This window comes from Bubalus bubalis, chromosome 5, assembly GCF_019923935.1.
Source record: "Bubalus bubalis isolate 160015118507 breed Murrah chromosome 5, NDDB_SH_1, whole genome shotgun sequence".
Taxonomy (NCBI): Eukaryota; Metazoa; Chordata; class Mammalia; order Artiodactyla; family Bovidae; genus Bubalus; species Bubalus bubalis.
In genome coordinates, this window is record NC_059161.1 from 118,352,398 (window position 1) to 118,375,243 (window position 22,846).

Here is a 22,846-nt window from a genome sequence, read left to right on the forward strand (position 1 = left end):
GAAGAAAAGAAAGCATAAAAATTCAAAATCTGTAAGAATAATTTTTTAACAATAATTTTGCATTTATACTATTTAGGTATATGTGCACTTTATGAACCAATCCTTAAAATAAAAAATAAGACAAATTTAAAATACAAATGTAATCACTAAACCCAACAAAATAATAAGGCTAAACATATTAGTATCAAGATTAAGTTGGATGCACATTGCAAAAAACTAAAACAACCATACCTTTAACAAGATAAACTTGATTTTTTTCTCCCACTGGAATAAATCTGGAGGTGGGCCAGTCAGACCTTGACTGGTATCCAACTTCAAGGTTACCTATTGGTCCAAATCAGATGCAAGAGTTCCAGCCATCACATCTGAAAACAAGACAGCACTGAGGAAGAAGGTAGGGAAGGAAAGAGACTCATGTTCCAGCTGAATCAGCTCCTTGAAAAAGCAGCCTTCCAAGAAATGGCTCTTACATGTCTGCTATATCACAAAGTCACCAGTCATGACTAAGAGCACTGGCAGGTAGGAAATGCAGTCTTTTAGCTACTAGGCACGTTGCCTAATAACAAAATACATTTGGTTTTGTAAGAAAACAGAGAACAGAGTTGTATGAAGTTTCCGGCTCCTGCCTAAAAGAACAAAACCTTTATGGATGGATCAGCCTGAACTGCTGGGCACAATTTAGGAGACAAGAGGAAGGAGCAGCAGTAAAAAACTGCTTGATGATCCAAGCTGTGTTCCAGGAAACAACAACAAAAAAGGCAAACTCATCACTAGAGCTCTTCTAAGGATTGAATTAGATAGTATACATATCACATGAACCAATTTGTTTTGAAAACTGCTTTTCCAACTCAGGGCCAAATATCTCTCATTTCTTCAGCTTCTTAAATATCTTACTTTTGTTACCTTACATTCTGACCTACCTATCTCACCTTCCCTACTCCTGTTCACATCACTTCTCCATCCAGTCCACCAGCATAACAAGATCCAGTACTGAGCAGCTAAACAACACTTTTTAGAAGCAGGTAAAAACAAGATAATTATTGCTATTTTAATATTTTTTGTTCCTGATCAAGGTCATCTGAAGGACTGAGATGTATTGGAGTAGGGAGAGCTCATATTTCCTCTAATTTCCCAACCAGGAATGTAACTTCCTTGGACCTGGAGATGGTGTGTTCACTTTTGTATCCACACATCTTAGCAGAACAGTAAGTCCCCTATATATGAACAAGTTCTATTTCAAAGGGTGTTCAAAACTGGTCTTTCAGACATTGTAGGTTTGAAATAAAGATACTGTACTACTCTACTCCATATAGTTCTATACAATAAAGTATGTAAAAACACAATCACTTGCCAGGGATGTAACCAAAATGATGTGTGTCAGACCTGTGAACTAACTGATGTGTTTGGGCATGCAAATGCACTTTTACATCTTTGAAAGTCCTCAACTTGAAGGTGTGTAAGTAACAGACTTGCTACACAGGCTTTCAGTGAATGTATGTCATGAAGGAACAAGAGAAGAGAGTGAGGAGCTGCCTGCTCTTTCACTTTTTGCATGTATTATGGCCACTCTGAAAAGAAATGCCACTGGGTGTAATGGAGGCCTGGTGTATAGGAACATAGCTGCAAGTGACAGAGGACCAGGATTCCAGGAGGTGGGACAAGAGCCAGGGTTGGCAGAAAAGAGTCAGAAGTACAAAATAGGAAGAAACAAGGTTCACCGATTTATTGGAAACTCAGCAAACACCATACAAATTTGTTTGTAGCGACGTAGCTGTGGCTTAGAAGACCCTGCGGCTTAAGATGGGGCAGACAGGAGAGGAGAAAGGAGACTGAAACATGAAAATTAAACAAATAACACCAATCAGGTATGTCTAGTACTGGAGACATGTAAGTCTTGCCAATTTATCTGCTCCCTCCTGGGCAGAATTAAAGTAGTAAGAGAGGGAAGGTCGGCACTATGCTATCATCTTATTACTCTGCTGTCCAGTGAACATTGATTTCTAATTTCTTTATAAACAGAGAATATACTTTATATGATTGAGTCCTTCTAAAGTACTGTTCCATATAAACTTGTGGGGCTGTTCTGTGCCCAGGCACATGGGCCCCGGAGCCTGGCAATTTCTGTTTCCGCAGTAGAGTGCAGCCTATGGGGATCTGCTGTCATCTGCAGCCTGGGTTATGTCTTCAATCAGTGTTCACATCTCAGGGGCTAACTTTAGTTGGGTTTAATTCTATTATCTTGCTGTTTGTTTTCAATCTGTACCATGTTCTTTCTTCCCATTTTCCATTTTTCCCCTGACTTCTTTGCTTTGAGTAGTTTTTATGATTCCCTTTTATATCCCTTGTCAGTTTATTAGCTGTAACTCTTCTTTATGAAGTGGCTGTATTAAGATTCATGGTATGCATCTTTACCTTGCTAGTTGACCATCAAGTGATTTTCTATTGCTTTACAGGTAGAATAAGAACCTAACCATGCTATACTCTCATTCCCTCCCTCCTGGCCTTTTTGCTGTTATTGTCACACATTTCACTTCTACATCCGTTATAAATCACATGATATATTGTTACAACTTTTGCTTTAAACAGTCAATTATTTTCTAAAGAAATTAAAAAGAATGGAAATGATGTTTCTGTGGGGCTCCAGTTACATGTAGTTTAGCATTAAAATTATTTCAAAGCTTTCTTGACGCACAATTTATTTTCCACCCCATCAATTTTTCTTTTAATTTGGGGTTGATTTTGCATAGTTTCTGCTGCTACTTCTTCAAGTACACTGATTTTTTTTTCTTCTGTAGTGTCTAATCTGCTGTTCTTTCCATGCAGCATACTTTTTATTTTCTATGCATTTCTTAAAATAATTTTATATACTTATTTTTGTCTTCTTGAGTTGCAATGAGCCAGGGCTACTCTTCATTGCAGCATGTAAGCTTCTTATTGCTTTGGCTTTTCCTGTTGGGAACCATGGGCTCTAGGGTACATGGACTCAGTAGTTGCAGTCCCCAGATTCTAGAGCAGAGGCTCAATAGCTGTGGTAAATGGGTTTAACTGCTCCACTGCAGGTGGGATCTACGAGGATCAGGAATGGAACTCATGTATCCAACATTGGCAGGCAGATTTTTACCACTGAGTTACCTGGGAAGTTCCTCGTACACTTTTATATACTTTATCAGTTAATGAGCTGTAACTTTTTTTTGATGGTAGTTTTAACATTCATGCTATTCATCTGATGGCTCAGTTCAGTTCAGTTCCGTCTCTCAGTCGTGTCTGCCTCTTTGAGACCCCATGGACTGCCGCATGCCAGTCTTCCCTACCATAACCAACTCCTGGAGCCTAATCAAACTCATATCCAATGTGTCAGTGATGCCATCCAACCATCTCATCCTTGGTCATCCCTTTCCCCTCCCGACTTCAATCTTGCCAGTATCAGGGTCTTTTCCAATTAGTTGGTTCTTTGCATCAGGTGGCCAAAGTGTTGGCATTTCAGCTTCAGTATCAGTCCTTCCAATGAATATTCAGGACTGATTTCCTTTAGGATGGAGTGATTGGACCTCCTTGCAGTCCAAAGGACTATCAGGAGTCTTCAACATCACAGTTCAAAAGCATCAATTCTTTAGTGCTCAGCTTTCTTTATAATCAAACTCTCACATCCATACATGAATACTGGAAAAACCATAGCCTTGAGTTCAGTTCAGTTAAGTTCAGTCGCTCAGTCATGTCTGACTCTTTGCGACCCCATGAATCACAGCACACCAGGCCTCCCTGTCCATCACCAACTCCTGGAGTCTACCTAAACCCATGTCCATCAAGTCGGTGATGCCATCCAGCCATCTCATCACCTGTCATCCCCTTCTCCTCCTGCCCCCAATCCGCCCGAGCATTAGGATCTTTTCCAATGAGTCAACTCTTCGCATGAGGTGGCCCAAGTATTCGAGTTTCAGCTTCAGCATCAGTCCTTCCACTGAACACCCAGGACTGATCTCCTTTAGGATGGACTGGTTGGATCTCTTTGCAGTCAAAGGGACTCTCAAGAGTCTTCTCCAACACCACAGTTCAAAAGCATCAATTCTTCGGTGCTCAGCTTTCTTCACAGTTCAACTCTCCCTACCATACATGACTACTGGAAAAACCATAGCCCGACTAGATGGACCTTTGTTGCAAAGTAATGTCTCTGCTTTTAAATATGCTATCTAGGTTGGTCATAACTTTCCTTCCAAGGACTAAGCGTCTTTTAATTTCATGGCTACAATCACCATTTGCAGTTTTTTGGAGCCCCCCAAAATAAAGTCTGACACTGTTTCCACTGTTTCCCCATCTATTTGCCATGAAGTGATGGGACCAGATGCCATGACCTTAGTTTCCTGAATGTTGAGCTTTAAGCCAACTTTTTCCTTTTCATCAAGAGGCTCTTTAGGTCTACTCACTTTCTGCCATAAGGGTGCTGTCATCTGCATATCTGAGGTTATTGATATTTCTCCTGGTAATCTTGATTCCAGCTTGTGCTTCTTCCAGCCCAGAGTTTTTCATGATGTCCTCTGCATAGAAGTTAAATAAGCAGGGTGACAATATAGAGCCTTGTTGTTCTCCTTCCCTATTTGGAACCTGTCTGTTGTTTCATGTCCAGTTCTAACTGTTGCTTCCTGACCTGCATACACATTTCTCAAGAGGCAGGTCAAGTGATCTGGTAATTCCATCTCTTGAAGAATTTTCCACAGATTGTGGTGATCCACACGGTCAAATGCAGAGTTCCAAAGAAAAGCAAGAAGAGATAAGAAAGCCTTCCTCAGTGATTATTGCAAAGAAATAGAGGAAAACAACAGAATGGGAAAGACTAGAGATCTCTTCAAGAAAATTAGAGATACCAAGGGAACATTTCATGCAAAGATGGGCTCGATAAAGGACAGAAATGGTATGGACCTAACAGAAACAGAAGATATCAAGAAGAGGTGGCAAGAATACACAGAAGAACTGTACAAAAAAGATCTTCACGTCCCAGATAATCACGATGGTGTGATCACTGACCTAGAGCCAGGCATCCTGGAATGTGAAGTCAAGTGGGCCTTAGAAAGCATCACTATGAACAAAGCCAGTGGAGGTGATGGAATTCCAGTTGAGCTATTTTAAATCTTGAAAGATGATGCTGTGAAAGTGCTGCATTCAATATGCCAGCAAATTTGGAAAACTCAGCAGTGGCCACAGGACAGAAAACGGTCAGTTTTCATTCCAATCCCAAAGAAAGGCAATGCCAAAGAATGCTCAAACTACTGCACAATTGCACTCATCTCACACACTAGTAAAGTAATGCTGAAAATTCTCCAAGCCAGGCTTCAGCAATATGTGAACCATGAACTTCCTGATGTTCAAGCTGATTTTAGAAAAGGCAGAGGAACCAGAGATCAAATTGCCAACATCCGCTGGATCATGGAAAAAGCAAGAGAGTTCCAGAAAAGCATATATTTCTGCTTTATTGACTATGCCAAAGCTTTTGACTGTGTGGATCCCAATAAACTGTGGAAAATTCTGAAAGAGATGGGAATACCAGACCATCTGACCTGCCTCTTGAGAAATCTGTATGCAGGTCAGGAAGCAACAGTTAGAACTGGACATGGAACAACAGACTGGTTCCAAATAGGAAAAGGAGTATGTCAAGGTTGTATATTGTCACCCTGCTTATTTAACTTATATACAGAGTACATCATGAGAAATGCTGGGCTGGAATCAGCACAAGCTGGAATCAAGATTGCTGGGAGAAATATCAATAACCTCAGATATGCAGATGACACCACCCTTAATGCAGAAAGCAAAGAGGAAATAAAAAGCCTGTTGATGAAAGTGAAAGTGGAGAGTGAAAAAGTTGGCTTAAAGCTTAACATTTAGAAAACTAAGATCATGGCATCTGGTCCCATCACTTCATGGGAAATAGATGGGGAAACAGTGGAATCAGTGTCAAACTTTATTTTTTGGGGCTCCAAAATCACTGCAGATGGTGATTGTAGCCATGAAATTAAAAGATGCTTAGTCCTTGGAAGGAAAGTTATGACCAACCTAGATAGCATATTTAAAAACAGAGACATTACTTTGCAACAAAGGTCTATCTAGTCAAGGTTATGGTTTTTTCCCGTGGTCATGTATAGATGTGAGAGTTGGACTGTGAAGAAAGCTGAGCGCTGAAGAATTGATGCTTTTGAACTGTGGTGTTGGAGAAGACTCTTGAGAGTCCCTTTGACTGCAAGGAGATCCAACCAGTCCATCCTAAAGGCTATCAGTCCTGGGTGTTCCTTGGAAGGACTGATGCTGAAGCTGAAACTCCAATACTTGGGCCACCTCATGCAAAGTGTTGACTCACTGGAAAAAACCCTGATGCTGGGAGGGATTGGGGGCAGGAGGAGAAGGTGATGACAGATGATGAGATGGCTGGATGGCATCACCGACTGGATGCATATGAGTTTGGGTGAACTCTGGGAGTTGGTGTTGGACAGGGAGGCCAGGCTTGTTGTGATTCATGGGATCACAAGGAGTCGGACACGACTGAGTGACTGAACTGAACTGAACTGAAAGTTGGTTCAAAGCTCTCTGACAGACAATTACTTTTTTTTTCCACCGTCTTTTAAAATAAATTTATGGTTTGTTTTGCATGATTTTTGTTGCTATTGCTTTAAGTTCACTGTACTATCAACAGTCAGTTGAAAACTGGAGAGCTATATCCTACAAACTCATACTGTTCTCTATGTGTAGCTCTCTATGTGAATTCTAACTAATTAGAGTCACAACTCTTTCTTTCCAAATCTGGGGAGATTGTTTGGCTCTTCCTGGATACTCCCTCCCTGTGCCATGTGTTGGAAACTCTGTCTAGAGTTGCAACAATTTTAAGGCTCACCTCTGTTTCTTCCCCCTCTCAGGAATCCATTCTCTGGTGCCTGATGTTTGATGTACAAAAGCTAATGCTTCATTTATTTTGTCTGGTTTGGAGTTGTTTGAGGCAGGAGGATAAATATGGTCTTTGCTCCTGTAAGTCTGCCAAAATGGAGGTCCCCTTGCAGCCAGCACTCACTGAGTTCCTTGTGCATGCTAGGCACTGACCTCCATGCAGGGGTGCAGACATGATGGGGAATGTGTGTTGGGTCCTTGGGGAGTCCCTGTCTTTCTGGAGAAACATGCTGATTCCTACATAGTAATCGGAATGTGGTATGCACAGAGGACCATCAGGGAGCAGGAAGAAGTCTGTGGGGAATGAGGAAGGAACAATTCCTGGATAGCTAACAGGGATGGGTCAGCAGGCCATTTCAACCTGAATAATGTACCAGGAAGAAATTCTAGGCCAAGGCATGGAATGGCAATAGTAAAGGCAGGAGCAGTAGTGTTGGGAGTTCCCAGAGGACAAGATCCCATTTCTATTTATCTTTATCAATGTTTAATGTTTGTTAAGTGATTGGAAACATGATTTCTGTTTTCGGAGTTGTAGAACAATATTCAGTGGAAGGACTGATGCTGAAGATGAAGCTCTAGTGCTTTGGCCACCTGATGCACGAGCCAGCTCATTGGAAGAGACCCTGATGCTGGGAAAGATTGAGAGCAGGAGGAGAAGGGGGTGACAGGATGAGATGGTTGGATGGATTCACCAGTTCAATGGATATGAGTCTGAGGAAACTATGGGAGATAGTGAAGGACAGAGAAGCTTGGCGTGCTGCAGTCCATGGAATCACGATGAGTTCGACATGGCTTAGTGAATGAACAGCAACAATGAGAAGAGAGGGTCCAGTGAAGCCTGTGGTTCATGTGGGAATGGAGAAAGATTTAGCTGGAAGGGGAGGTTCCTGATTCTCTGGTGCAGATCCTTCAGTCCCAAGACAAAGAACTCAAGATTTTGAACATGTTACCAAAAGCTGTTTAAAAAACAAACAAACCAACAAACTGCTTTCAGCAGGATACGAGAGTTTTGACTGTGTTTGTTCTTTAGACTTTACTATGGGATGTGGAAGAGACCTGGAGAGGGATGAGTCTGTAAAAACCAGGAAGGCAGCTGCTGGAGGGCCTGGCTCCAGGTGGACATTCTGCACTAGGAAGGAAATGAATCCAGAGCTCACTGTGGCAGTAAAAGTGAACTGCCACATTTCACCTGTGTGGTGATGGCCTCTGTAGATTCCTGCCAGAGTCACAAGTAGATTTGAGGAAAGTGGCCTGGCTTCTTGTTTTCTGTGGTGTGATTAGTTGTTACAAACTTCTTGGTGTCACATCTTTTGTTCTTGAGATCAGGTCTTGGTAAGGTAATGATGTCCCTACAAATCTCTGCCAAACAAATTTTCTCTGTTCTGACAAGAAAGGGCAAGGTCCCAAGGCGCAGTTTTCTCCTTCTAAGGTCCTGGTCTTAGTTAAGGGGAACAAGATCTTAATTTTCCGCTCTTTCAGGGCTACATCCCCATACCTTGCCCAGCTGCTACTGCTGACAGAGCCAGGCTCCCAGGACCCAAATGCCCCTCAAGCTCCACAGCCTGCCCATTGCAGGATGGGCAAGTCCTGCAGACTGTGACCCAGGCAGACTGCCACTGCTCTTCCCGAGACAGGAAGTGGGGAGATGTTCACCACTGTCTTATGGCCAGACTCAGGACGAGGGGTGACCTTGGTGAGGGCTCTGGAGCCCTGTAGGATACCCCCAAGCTGGTTCCCTGTGTACCCCAGCTAACCCATTGGCCCAAGGCCAGCTAAGCTGGAGGGCCCCACGTAAAAAAATGGGATTCAACTCTTATTTCAGTTTAGCCTGAGAACCAAGTCTCCACCTACTGTAGGCTGAATGGGCCTCTAAGCGATGCTCATAGACAGCTTGTTGTTTGGGGAAGGGGCCACTTGCAGCACCAACCAATGGCAGAGCAAGATCACTAATGGTCTTGGGGTAACAGTTGCCTGGTAACACGGTAAGGACCAATGGTGCACAGCAATGACCACCTGCTAAGGTCTGTGAAAGAGCAAACTCTGTTACAGAATTAATCCCATTTTATCAATAAGAAACAAATTAAGAGGATGAATAATTTGTTCAAGGTCCTGCAGCTAGTAAAAGGCCAACCTGGGATTTCAATCCAGAATATGGTTTCTTAAGCCTTGAAAGCAATTCTTTCTTTCATGCCATGTTAACTATTTAGGACTGGGGGGTGGTGAGATCTCCTACTGCAATCTCATCCCCAGAAACTGCTTAGAAAGAAAGAAATCTGAAACATCTTCCTTATGAAGTGTACATGCCAATGTTGCAGCAGATTGTTGCAGCAGATCACTTCAATGGTGTTTTGAGGCAAGTCACAAATGCGTGATGGGTGCTTTGATTTTGTTAAGTCCTGTGGGTAGTTAGATGACTAAATATCTGGTTACTGCTTTGCATGGTTGGAATCACCCTTGGAAAAGAAAGCTAGTTCAGGTTCACATGTATTTCCTCACTAAATAGCAGGCATAGGAAGGTTTCTAAGACAACTGCCGGTGTTCTAGACATGAGGGCCCGAATGGGGACAGTTCCATTTAACAGGTTGAGATTGGACTGTGCAGGTTGCCATAGTAACAGCTTCCTGTGCTACCTAGGAGATGTGGGGAACTGACAAGAGACCAAAAGCCTTTACAACTCTCCTTGCAGTGTGATTTTAGGAGAGAAGTGTTTGGAAAGGAAAGGTTGGCTTATAAGTGTGAGGAGGGAAGTAAGTGAAGCCAGCTCTTTAGCTCCTGGTGGATCCAGGAAAAAGAAGTGCTGCTCAGTGAGAGTTCCCTGTCATGGTTCAGAAACAAACGTCATTTTGCTTGACTCATATTGAGCCCTAAGCATGGTGAGAGTTGTCTCTAAACAGAAGATTGCCACCTGAAGAGGCAGAATAATTCACATTTGCTCCAGACTCAGGAATTCAAAAAGCCTTCTCAGGGCTACTTGCTCCTCCCAGGCACATATACAATCTCCAAGTTGGAATTATCATCATGAGGCCCACTTTCCTGATGAGGAAACTGAGGTTAAGGGACTTGATCAAGCTCACACAACTAGGGATATGAGGAGCCAAAGTGCAAACTCAGGATATCAGATCCCAAATTGTGTGGTTTTGCTCTGCTCCTACCAGGGACGGAGGGTGGTGACCTGCCACTAATTGTGTAGGCAGAAGCAAGCCATATCCAGGCTTAAAATGAAGAAAGGAGGGAAAACAACTAGACCATTCATGTATCACCTAAATCAAACCCCTTATGATTATACAGCAGAGGTGACAAATAGATTCAAGGGATTAAATCTGGTAGACAGGGTGCCTGAAGAACTAATGATGGAGGTTTGTAACATTGTACAGAAGGTGGTGATCAAACCATCTCCAAGAAACAGAAATGCAAGAAGGCAAAGTGGTTATCTGAGGATGGCTACAAATAGCAGAGAAAAGAAGAGAAGTGAAAGCAAACACAAAAGAGAAAGTTAAAATCAAAGGAATGCAGACTTCCAGAGAAGAGCAAGGAGGGATAAGAAAGCCTTCTTAAGTGAACAGTGCAAGAAATAGAGAAAAACAATAGAATTGCAAAGACAAGACATCTCTTCAAGAAAATTGGAGATACCATACGGACATGTGATCTGAGGTGGACTAGTCAGAGCACTCCCTTGAACCCTCAAGACTCTGAGCTTCTTTCCTTATGGGTTAGACGCCTTAGGGATAAAAACCCTAAGGCATGTAGCTCTGGACTCCCTCACTAGGTGTAGGAGCCTTAAGGAAGAAAGCTGTCAGGCTAGACATACAAAGGAGAGAGGGGAAAGAGCGAGGGTGAGAAAGAGAGAACTGATGACTTCTGATTTCTTGGGTCCAGTCACTGAGATCTTTCTATCTGCTCTGGTTCCTACGTACAAGATCTCCAGTGTTCTTATGAAAAGTCTCCCCTTTCCTTGAAACCAGTTGGAGTTGAGCTCCTCTCCCTAGTGGTTCAGACTTGGTTCTAGATCCTTCCTGATTATAATGCACCTCCCAGACCCAAAAAGAGGCACCCATTTGTTTTAGCACCATTAAGAGTGAAACATTTTATTCTTTACTGAGAATAGAGTTTGCAGAGCACCAAACACAGTTCACCAGCATCGCTGGGCAGGAGTGCCCTAGTGTGAGCGAGTGTGTGTTAGGAGTGGCCTGCTTAATTCCTGAAACAGTCCAAGCATTTACACTGCCAGAGCCAGGCCAATCCTTTCATTTTTTTGATCAAAAACTGCAAAGTACTGCCTCAGAAAGACGTCACCCAAGAGCCAGTTGTCTGGAGAGATATTTTCTAGGCCCCCTTGAAAGACACTAATGCAGGAGTTTTTATCCTGCGGGAGTTAGAGACACACACCAGTCAGCCTGTGCGCTTACCTGCTACTCCCTCCTCAATATCCAGACCTGACACACTTCTTCATTTTATTTCCTTTTTTTGGTAAGTATCAGGTGATTTTCTCAGCAGCTGGGGATATGAGGGTTCATCCAAAACCAAAAAGGGCCAAGTCGTGTGACTGACATATTCGGGAGTGTGGGGAGGGGAGGATTGGAAGTTTGGAGTTATCAGATGCAAAATAATATACAGAAAAGTAACAAAGTCCTACTTATAGTGCAAGGAACTATATTCAATATTTACTGATTAACTAATAAAAATATATTTAAATATGTACAGCTAAATCACTTAGCTGTGCAGCATAACTTAAGGCAACACTGAAGATCAGCTATACTGCAATACAGTTTTTTTAGGAAAGAACAAGAGTGTCCCTTGGTTCTCCTCCCACTCTCTGTTTCTTTCCTTCTGACTCCTGCTCCTTGTTTTCTCTGCAGAGAATGCCTGTTCATCTCCTGGGTCCCCAAAACCAGCTCTTTTTTTAAACTTTTAATTTTGTTTTGGAGTATAGCTGATTAACAGTATTTGAAGTTTTAGGTGGACATTAAAGGGACTCAGTCATACATATACATGTATCCTTGTCCCAAAGACACCCTTTCCATCCAGGCTGCCACCTTATGTTGAGCAGTGTTGCCTGTGCTATACAGTAGCTCACTGTTGGTTATGCATGTTAAATACATTCAAAGCAGTGCTCACAACATGTTCTTTAAGACTTCGCTCAGACCCTCTGAGAAGCCTCTTTGGACCCACACTCAGCGTTTGGCCACTCCAGGCTTGGCTGGGTGAGTTATTCTGGTCTCCATCCCAACCCGTCGGTCTATAGCCCTCAACACCCCTAATAAGTCCCAGGGTCCCTTTGCAGAGCACCACGGGGTGCCATTTGCATGGAACCCAGGGTAGATTTGCCTAGACCCAAGCAGGCCTCCCTATGGTGCCATGAGTCAGGGGTTTCAGAATTACTGCAATTCCCTCTCTTCCTCAAAGCCTTCTTTGAGCCCAACAGCCTGCTCTGAACTCCCACAGGGAGCTGACATGAGGCCTCCACCCTGTGTCAGGGCTGAGCAGTCACTGTGAATCCTTTAATCACCTTAGCATCCAACCTCCCCACAGAGGGGTCGGGTAGCCCGACTCACAGGGGAAACTGGGACTTAGCAAGGGGAAGTTGCAGCCGAGGTCTAAGGTAGCCATGTAATTTATTGTAACCGGGTTAATTTCAAGAAGGAAAGGGAGACTGTTAATCATTATGGTGGGAGCACACACAGGGACTGCCACCAGCCAACCCCCCTTGTCACATGTCCTATTTTAGGGATCCCTAGAGCTGACTTTCTGTATTTCTGCATCTGAGGGCTCTAGTAGAACTGAAGATCTATGAGGGCAGAGGCCCTTAGTGTTCCCCTCTCCTTGTGACTCCCACCATGCCATCACGGAGTGGTGTCTCCATGTTTATTTCAGGAGGATGGATGTCCCAGACTGTCTTCTACTCTCAAGTGGTTGATTTTGTGGGAGGTGCTGGCCCAGCCATAGGGTTTTCAGCAGCATCTGCAAGTTGTGGCTTGGCCTGAGGAGCATGCCCTCCTCCCAGCAGTAGCCCAAGGGTTCCTGCAAACCCCAATTTAGAGAACCAACCCTTAGGGATGGCCCCTCACCTTGATGATGTAGGCTTGAGGGGGCAGTGGATAGTCAATGCCATTGATGTTGAAGATGACAGGAGGCAGGGTCTTGACGGCATCACATGAAACTGCATACTGTTAGAGAGAAGGAGAGAGGTTGGGCCAGAGAATCCTTATCATGTGGGGAGACTGGGAGTGACCTTGTGGCATGACACTTCACCTCAGAATTCTCAAGCCTGGCGTTCATGAGCTTGTTGATGTTGGTGACTAGGTCTGTTGGGCCATAGATCAATGATGTCCCAGTGTCCACAAAGGCTTGACATCCATGAGAACAAGCAACAATATTCCCATTCATGCTGATGCTGAGACAGTAGACAAAGCGGGCCTCAGGGTCAAGTGGAAGGCTCCCTCCTTGAGGGACTGTGAGCCCCCTCCCTCACAGCTGCCCCCTCCCTGACTGTCTCTAGAACAGTGAGTCATCTCTTGCCCTGACTTTTCTTTTGCTTTGATCACAGCAACTTCCTTGACATCCTTGAGCAGTACTTGAATACACCTTTTGTACCTTGGCTCTTTTATACCTTGCCACATGCTGGGCTTCCTTGCTGGAAGTGTCCCCTCCCCTTTGACTAGCTAATTTCTCCTCATTTTCCAGATTTCAGCTTAACTGTCATGGTTTCAGGGAAATCTTTCTCCCGGTGTATATCAGTCTCCTGTCTTGGTCACTCTCTGTAGACACTTCCTCATGTCTAGCATGTACCAAAGTGACAATTCCCTCTGTGTGTGTGTCATTTCTTGTACATTTACCTTCTTAGATGTGAGGGTGAGCTTTATTCTCATTGCCTCCCTAAATTGCTTGGCACACAGTGAATGCAAAATGCTTGTCTGTTGAATGAGTGAATGAAGACTGTGAAAATAATGAAGACCGTCCAGAGAGGTATATCTGATATCTCACCAACAATGGGACAAACACACTGTGAAGATGGAGGTCCCTGTGGCAGCAGATTCTCATAGGGGTGGGAGAGACTGGCTGCCCTGGGAGAGGGTGTCTCTGAGCAGCATCCCCTCACTGGGCTCAGACACTGAGACCCTGACCAGGCGATATCTGACTAGACACAGAACCTCAAAGGACAGGTAAGCTTTTATCTGAGGGTCAAACACAGAATCTCATCAATTATTGCCTCTTCTTATCAAACCACTCCTGGATCCTACCTTCCTGATTCTCTCAGTTATAGCCCCTGCCCCACTGTGTGCCAGGGATGTGGGGTGTCTCTTTTTAATGAGTCATTTTTGAGTCCCAAGACTGTGGCCAACCTCTCTCCACTGCTGGCTAGCTTCTCCCTAAGGAGACCAGTTTTCCCCATTTCTTCAGGACTTTCCCTGTTTTTAAACTGACATTTATCTTGCTGAGAACTTCCTTGGTCCCTTGTAGCCCTGGACAGTGGGTCATCTTATCACAGCTCTGTTCAGGCTGAGGTAATTCTCCCTGATCCTCTTTTCACCACACTGTAAAGTCCTATAACCATGCTCCCCACCTCACACTCAGGGGTGCAGTCCTCCCGCAGCTGCACAGGCCTCTCTGGACCCTGTGATGGACCCTGTTCAGAGCCCTGGTCAGGAGGCCTGGGGTGATTATTAACCCGTGGGTGGTTTGTGTATTTATGTGTTTCTGTGTTTGTTTATGTGTGTGTTCATATGTGGCTCTGTGCGTGTACTTGTGTGTCTCTGGCTGGCTATTCATGTTTATATGTGCCAGCTTGTATGTTTGCACAAGTGCCTTGTGTCTGTCTGTGTCATAGTGTTGGTGTGTATGTCTGTTGCCTGTGTCTGGGAGTGGATTTGTGTGTCTGCCTGTGTCTGTGTACAGCTGTGGGAGCATCACTTGTGGTGACCCTTAGAGGGAGAGGCTTACTGGTTCATGCTTATCAGCCAGTGGCGAGGTTGGGACTGGTACCCAGCTGAGTTCTCCCTTGTAGTAGTGGTGGTCCACCCCACCAAATATCACTGCACTGCCCTGCATTTTGTATCTGTAGAGAGAGGAGAGGGGGAGATCCTTGGAGGAGATTCTGTCTGAGAGCTGTGCTTGTCTACTCATCAAGGCCCTAATAAGGTCCCCATCTACAGATGCAGAATTCGAGGCTAGGAGCAATTGAGAACCAGACTGAGGTTGGTTGCTGGCTAATGAGTGGCACAAAGGAGGTTAGAAGCCTGGCCACCTGGCAAGGCTCTATCCATTCAGTCTTTAGAAGAGGCCCTGGATCTCCTGTGACCTGAGTGCTTAGCGATACCCTCAGAGGTCAGTGTGCTGAAGGGTTTTGTCTTTCCCCTTGTCCAGCCTGTATTTTTTTCAGAAAAATCAAGGCCTGAAGCACTAGGGTGTGGATTCAAGTCACCCAGGGTTGGCTTCACTGGCCCATGACCTGTGCTGTCCATTGGGCCCCACACTCAGCAGGGCCCCCACCTCTGCTCTCCCTGTCTTGAAATTCCCAATACTTGTTGAAAAAGGAGCCTGACACTTTTGTTTTGGGTCCCACCTTTCTTTGTGTAGCTGGTCCTGGGTGCTCAGTGAAATGTTAGTGAGAAGGGAAAGATTTCCACCTTCCCTCTCTTCCCTTCCATGTCAAATTCATCAGCAAATCCTGTTGTCTTTTCTTACAACTCATATCTTGATACCTTGTATTAGTCTTCCTTTTCGCTCACCCCCTACACCAAGCACCAGCCCTTGCGCCCAGGAGCATGGTTGTGTTCTAATAGAACTTTATTATAAAAGCCAGAGGTGAAGCCAGGTGGGGCCCTGGGGCCATAGTTATCTTGGGTTAGATTATCTCTCAGGATACTTTTGTATCAATTGTTGCATAATTTTCATGCAACTGAAAGCATCTTACAACTAATTTGGAGCAGGCTTGTCCAGCTCAGACTTACTTGCTCAAGTAGAAGGCAAAGACAGGCTCAGAAAAGGCACCTTGCGACCACAAGTTGTCAAAGATGGGGATGGCACCTTTGGAAGGCCAAGCCCGGGACACCATCAAAGGGTGCACCATCAAACCCGTATTCCTCCTGGCTTAGGCCAAATGACTGTTTAAGGCTAACAAGGTTCCCGATCTGTGGGTGAGAAGAGTGTTCCCATATAAACGTTTGTTAAGTGGGTCTATGGCACTCCACTCCAGTACTTTTGCCTGGAAAATCCTATGGATGGAGAAGCCTGGTAGGCTGCTGTCCATGGGGTCGCTAAGAGTCAGATATGACTGAGTGACTTGACTTTCGCTTTTCACTTTCATGCACTGGAGAAGGAAATGGCAACCCACTCCAGTGTTCTTGCCTGGAGAATCCCAAGGACGGGGGAGCCTGGTGGGCTGCTGTCTATGGGGTCGCACAGAGTCGGACACGACTGAAGCGACTTAGCAGCAGCAGCAGCAAGTGGGTCTAGGCTTGGGCTGAGGAAGAGATTGCAGTAGCTCTGCAGAGAAGAACTGAGGTCTTTCTATGTTCTAGGTAGACCTCAGATGGTTAGACCGAGACTGGATGGGAATTTGGGTTCCATTTAGGTGGGTCTGTGCATTTTACAACATCTGCCCCTCTGAAAAACACCTTCTGAATGAATCAAACTGGCCTCATGGCTTCCGTACAGGTGGGGCAATCAAGAGTCAGGCCAGGATCCAATGCTGTCCCCTTATGGACAGAATGAGTAAAGAGCAGGAGAGCCTTCTCTGGTGTCTCTATGAACTGATGAGAGAAATGGACTGAATTGATGGTAATGTATTTTGGGTTCTGCATCTGCCCAGAAAGACAGAAGTCCATTATACAATGTTGCTGGCAGGGTTCTAATGAAATTACTGCCTGGGAAATACCCTTTTGGGGTATCTGTGTGTTTGTGTGAGTGTGTATGAGAGAGAGAGTAAGAGAGAGAGGCGAACTACTCAGGTACTTTGCGGTAGGGAGGCTATAGGTTTTATTAGACTCCCAAAGGCCCCATACATTGAGAACATACTTATTAGGCCCCCCTACATCTCAGTCCTCCTTCTTATCCACTCTGGATATCTGAAGTGCTTGATTTCCCCCAGGGTCCCCTGATCCTTTCCCCAAACACCCACCACCAGCTTCACCAATCCAGCCCAGCTCCATCGCTTACCACACGTGTGACCTCAGCAAGGCCCTTGCTGTCTGCACCTCAGTTTCCTCATCTGTGAAGTTGCTCAGTCATGTCCAACTCTTTGCGACCCCGTGGACTGTAGCCCACCAGGTTCCTCCATCCATGGGATTCTCCAGGCAAGAATACTGGAGTGGGTTGCCATTTCCTTCTCCAGGGGATCTTCCCAACCCAGGGATCGAACCCAGGTCCTCCTACATTGCTGGCAGATGCTTTAACCTCTGAGCCACTGGGGAAGCCAGTGTATCCTCATCTGTATCATTAGCTAATTAATGCACCTGCTGTGTGGGGTTGTTGCAGGTTTAAGCAAGTTATTACCATGGCAGTGTCCAGCACAGTCTGAGAATATAAAAGTCGCTGCTTTTTTCCCCCCTCTTCTGGCTCCCAGCAAAATGAACCCTGAGCTGCTCATGGGCAGAGGAGCTGCAAGTCCACAGCCCAAGCCCCTCTCTGAGTTAGCTAATCCATTTGTTTGTGTGTCACTACAGAGACTGTCTCCCCAGGGACAGCATCCTGCAGTTAAGATGGCCAGTATCTATGGGAGTTAGGGTAGGATGGTCCTGCCAGCTTGTCCTATATCTATTTTGTAAGCAGTGGTCACTCCATAGTCAGTCCTGACTCAGCTTTTGTTTCCACGTTACCCTAACGGTGTCAGAGCCAAGAAATCCCCAAATTATCCAGGATCCATAGTAGATGGTGATAGGCTGGCCTGTTTCCTCAAAGGTGGAAGAATTTTGATGATTGAAGGTGATGTGTGTTCCTGCAAACCCAAGAGATGAGTGTCAGTCAGGTGCCAAGGGTGGAGAAGGGAGTTCAGGGCAAGTAAAAGATGCATGGGATGAAGGGTGTTTGTACTCACTACAGGCTGGACTGACACAGCTGATGGAAGGTGCCCACAAGTCAGCTGAGCCTGTGTCAAAGATGACCCGGAATTCCTGAGGGGGTGTTCCAATGGTGATGTTACCCACGTAGGCAGTCTGTGGGGACCAGGAGGGGCGGGTTAGTGCAGATCTGGCTCCCCTCGATTCCCACACTGCTGCCTCCCGCTGGGTATCACATGTCTCCTGAGATCACTTTCCAACCACCATTGAGCCCATAGCCTTTGTTCTCAGAGGTGCCTGAATTTGATATTTTTTCCTGTGTTACGCAGTACGTGGGATATTCACTCTATGACCAGGAGTTGAAAAAGTATCTCCTGCATTTGAACCCAGAGTCATAAGCATTGGGCGTGCAGGGAAGTAAGTCTTGGTGCCTTCATTTGAGGATCTCTCTAGTCTCCTCTTCTAACCCAGCCTGAGCACTTCCTTCTCCAGGTCCTCCTTGATCAATCCCAGCCACTCCCTCTAAACTCAGACCACATCCAATCAACACCACACAGGTGATCCTTGCATTTCACATATATTTACTCTTTGCCTATCTCTCAGGCGAACCTGCACAACCTTGAAGACAAAATGTGCCCTTTTCTTCTAATCTGATAACAATGACCACAGTGTTAGATTCTCATGCCTTACATGGAATAGGGATTCAGTAACTTTTTAGTGCTGTGATTCTTGCATCTGTGGAAGCTGAATTCTTCTGCCTGGAGGTTCACTCTTGCTTTGCAGTTGGCTTTGTCTTTTGACTGGAGATGGCTCACCCTTCATCTGTAACTGAGTGGCTCACTTAGTTCAGAAGAGACAATCTCCCTCAAACTTATGACACATCTTTGACACAGAAATGGACGTTTACCTGTCCCCTGGTCGTTGCTGGGCTCAGTCAACACAGACCAAGAGTTGAGGATGACAATGCCTTCTCCTCTGGAACGGGGTCCCTGTGCCCCAGTGTTTCTGACTCCTGCAGGAGTCCCAGCCCCAACATCCCACATGCTACCTCCAGAAGAACCACAGTGCTAGGCCAGAGCACCAGGGGACGCTGTGGAGAGCCATTCTCCCAACAAACTCACATCCAGATAGTTCCTCAGTGGGTGAGTGGCTGTTTTGGAGTCACTATTGGACAGTCTGTAAGTTTGTTCCTCCAGGAAATTGTTCAGCAAGTTTTTTTCCCTCAGGGTTTCTCGCAAGGTCTTCATTTTCTTTAGAGGCAAACTTTCACCAAGGATTAGGAAAAGAAACAAAGGAGAAGATACAATTAGCTGTCTGTGTTAAGGTATAACTGTCATTGTAACACACTGTGTATTTTCCAAGCGTTTTTATGAGTGTCACCTTATTATCAGAATGCCATGCAAATACCATGGCAAGGGCGTAGGTTTGAATACAGGTTCAGTTGTGTAACATTGGGTAAGACCATTTGGATTCTCAGCTTACCCCTGGATAAAACGGTGGAATATAATGATTCCCATCCTCCATATAGAAAATTTGGGACATAAGTGAAGTGATGGATATAATGTATCTGATATATAGTAAATCTCAACAATGACAGCCGTTAGTATTGCTATTGCTATCCCACTGTATTGTTCTCAAGGAAGCTCAGGGAAGAAGGTTGTAGAAGGGGATCATTATCCTAATTTTATGGGGAAAGAATCTGAAATTCAAGGAGTTTGTCACTTGGCTGTGGTCACACTGTTTTTCAGATGTAAAACAGCGTAGAAGTAGCTCTCCCAATCTTTCTCCAAATAGAAATGGAACAGAGGGTTGAGAGAAGAATCCAGGAGATAGGAAACAAGTTAGGGAAATTAAGAGGCTAAAGAAGCAAGAATGAGTCAAAACTGAAAAATTAAAAGAAGAGAAAACAACCCGGAGAAATCTGCACTCACAGAGACTTCCAAGGAGATGGAGAGATAAATTAGAGAGATACAGAGATGCAGACATAGACATATACACACTGAAGTAGAGAGAGAACAGAGAGGACACCTAGAACAAAATGTAGAAAAATGCTATTCCACAGGACCACACATACATTTGTACAGGTTGTGCACTAAACAATTGCAAGGTCTTCCATTTTCAACAGGTCACCACATGATGGGGTCCCAAGAGTTATGCAACCATGCAAACCTACACCTCGACCCTTGGGACCCACAGTTTCTCTAGCAAGGTGCATGCATGCGTGCTAAGCTGCTTCAGTCGTGTCCAACTCTATATGACCCTATGGACCACAGCCTGCCAGGCTCCTCTGCCCATGGGATTCTCCAGGCAAAAATATTGGAGTGGGTTGCCATGTCCTTCTCCAGGGGATCTTCCCGACCCAGGGATCAAACCTGCATCTCTTACATCTCCTATATTTGCACGTGGGTCATTTACCAATAGCACCACCTGGAAAGCCTAAGGCTAAAGAAGCAAGGATATGTACCTGTAGAAAGGTACTTATCAATAAGTAAGAGTTGAACTTTAAGACTATCAGGGAAATATTCCATTTCTTTCTAACCCAGAAAGGAAGATGATGCCACTTACAGTCCCCATACTTACATGACTATGCACTCTGAGAGGGCCACCAGCCCGAGGAGCACAAGCCACTTCATGCTTCTTTCCTGGCACCAAGTACTTAGGGAAGCTTTAGTTCCTTAGCATGCAGTGGTGACCAGGAGCTTCTAGTTATATGTGCTCTAACCTGCCCTAATTTTCCGCTTAGGGCACTAATGGATCTGATAAAAATACAGAGCTCTCGATAAAATTTTTATCTCCATCCCTGACCTTGGTCTTAGAAAATTCTCAGAATTCAGAGAATTCTACTGTGATTTCTTCCTTGAGGCTTGGCTTGAAAACCAAAGTGAAGTGCTTGGACATCTAAGGCATGGAGAAACTTGCCAACTTGGAGAAAATAACTGCTAAGGACACCATAAAAGTGAATACGAGGGGCCATGCTAGACATTCATGATCTCATGTGGTCTGCCTAGCTACTTCATGAGGTATGGTTTGCTGTCTTTGTTTGAGAGCTGATTTCTAGGAGGCAAAGAGGTCAAAAGGAAAAGTGTAGACTTCAGAGGCAGCCCAGGGACATATGAGTGGTTTTAGGTAGTGGGTCTAAGAAAAGCTTAGGAATCCATATGCAGAAGCCAAAACTGGGATAATTTTAGCATTACATCCATTAATTAGAACAAATTAAATATATAAAAAGTCAGAAATTCAAAATACTAATAGACAACATCTCATTTGTCATTGTGACAGATTTCTAGGGCACTAACACCATTCTGAGAGCTGAGAAAGGAAAATAATCATCAATGTTTATGCCATTTTTTTTGGTATGTAGCAGATTCCATGTAACCACAAACAGTTTAAGGAATCTTATTTTTATTGAAGAATTCCAGAAATTAAAACAGAAAGAGTGGTATAAACAGGAAAGCACTATTTTGCAGCATCCTCATGAAACAATGGATCTGGGCAAAGGTCATCAATGGATGCTGAAACCATAAGTGGAAGTAAAAAGGGGAGTATATAATGGATGCATGAAGCTGGCAACATCAGGATCCACTGCATTTCAGCATCTCTCAAAGTGAGGCAACTAGAAATAGTGAGACTTTTTAAGTAGCACCATAAGAAATATATATCTGCATATGAAATACCCCAATAAAAATTTTTGAACTCAAGTGTAGATCTACCTGCCAGTCTCCAGGGAAAAACACAGATAAAGCTACAGAGAAGCAATCCTCCTAAATCTACACTCCCCCAACTTTTGTCACAAGGGGCTGGTTTCCTGGAAGACAATTTTTTCATAGGGAGATGATTTTGGGATGATTGAAGGATATTTCACTTATTGTGCACTTTATTTATTTTATTATTACATTGGGATATGTAATGAAATAATTATACAGATCATCATAATGCAGAATTTGTGGGAGCCCAGATCTTCTTTTCCTAAAACAAGACTGTCCCATCTCTGGGTGATGGGAGAGCGATGGGGAGCAGCTGTAAATCCAGAGGAAGCCTCACTCACTGGCCTGCTGCTCACCTCCTGCTCTGCAACCTGGTTCTACATAGATCAAGGAATGGTATTGATCCTGGTGCCAGTGTTGTGGATCCCTGCTCTAACCCAATACTTGGGACATTCTATAAGACAAATCATGCCACTTCCTCCCAGTTTTTTAACAAATAAATGGCTTTAAAATTGGGAGAGAGACAGTTATTTAGTCTTAAAAGAGAACAACTTAAAAGTGAAACATATGAGTACATTCTTTCAATAAACTGTGAAAAGACATCTGTTTTTAGAGAATCAGGGAAATTTGAACATGGACTGGATATTAGATGTTAATTTTATTTGGAACAAAATACATTGTGGTTATCTATATTTTGTGAGATGGTAACCTTTTCCTTGCTTATTTAATTTATATGCAGAGTACATCATGAGAAATGTGGGGCTGGAAGAAGCACAAGCTGGAATCAAGATTGCTGGGAGAAATATCAATAACCTCAGACATGCAGATGACACCACCCTTATGGCAGAAATTGAAGAGGAACTAAAAAGCCTCTTGATGAAAGTGAAAGAGGAGAGTGAAAAAGTTGCCTTAAAGCTCAACATTCAGAAAACTAAGATCATGGCATCTGGTCCCATCACTTCATGGGAAATAGATGGGGAAACAGTGGAAACAGTATCAGAATTTATTTATTTGGGCTCAAAAATCACTGCAGATGTTGATTGCAGCCATGAAATTAAAACATGCTTACTCCTTGGAAGGAAAGTCATGACCAACCTAGACAGCATATTTAAAAGCAGAGACATTACTTTGCCAACAAAGGTCCATCTAGTCAAGGCTATGGTTTTCCAGTGGTCATGTATGAATGTCAGAGTTGGACTGTGAAGAAAGCTGAGCACCGAAGAA

At 44.3% G+C, this 22,846-nt stretch overlaps 1 pseudogene; it reads right to left on the bottom strand.

Moving 5' to 3' along the window:
- Positions 1-10,978: 10,978 nt before the first annotated feature.
- LOC123465817 lies at positions 10,979-20,586 on the bottom strand (annotated as a pseudogene).
- Positions 20,587-22,846: the final 2,260 nt, after the last annotated feature.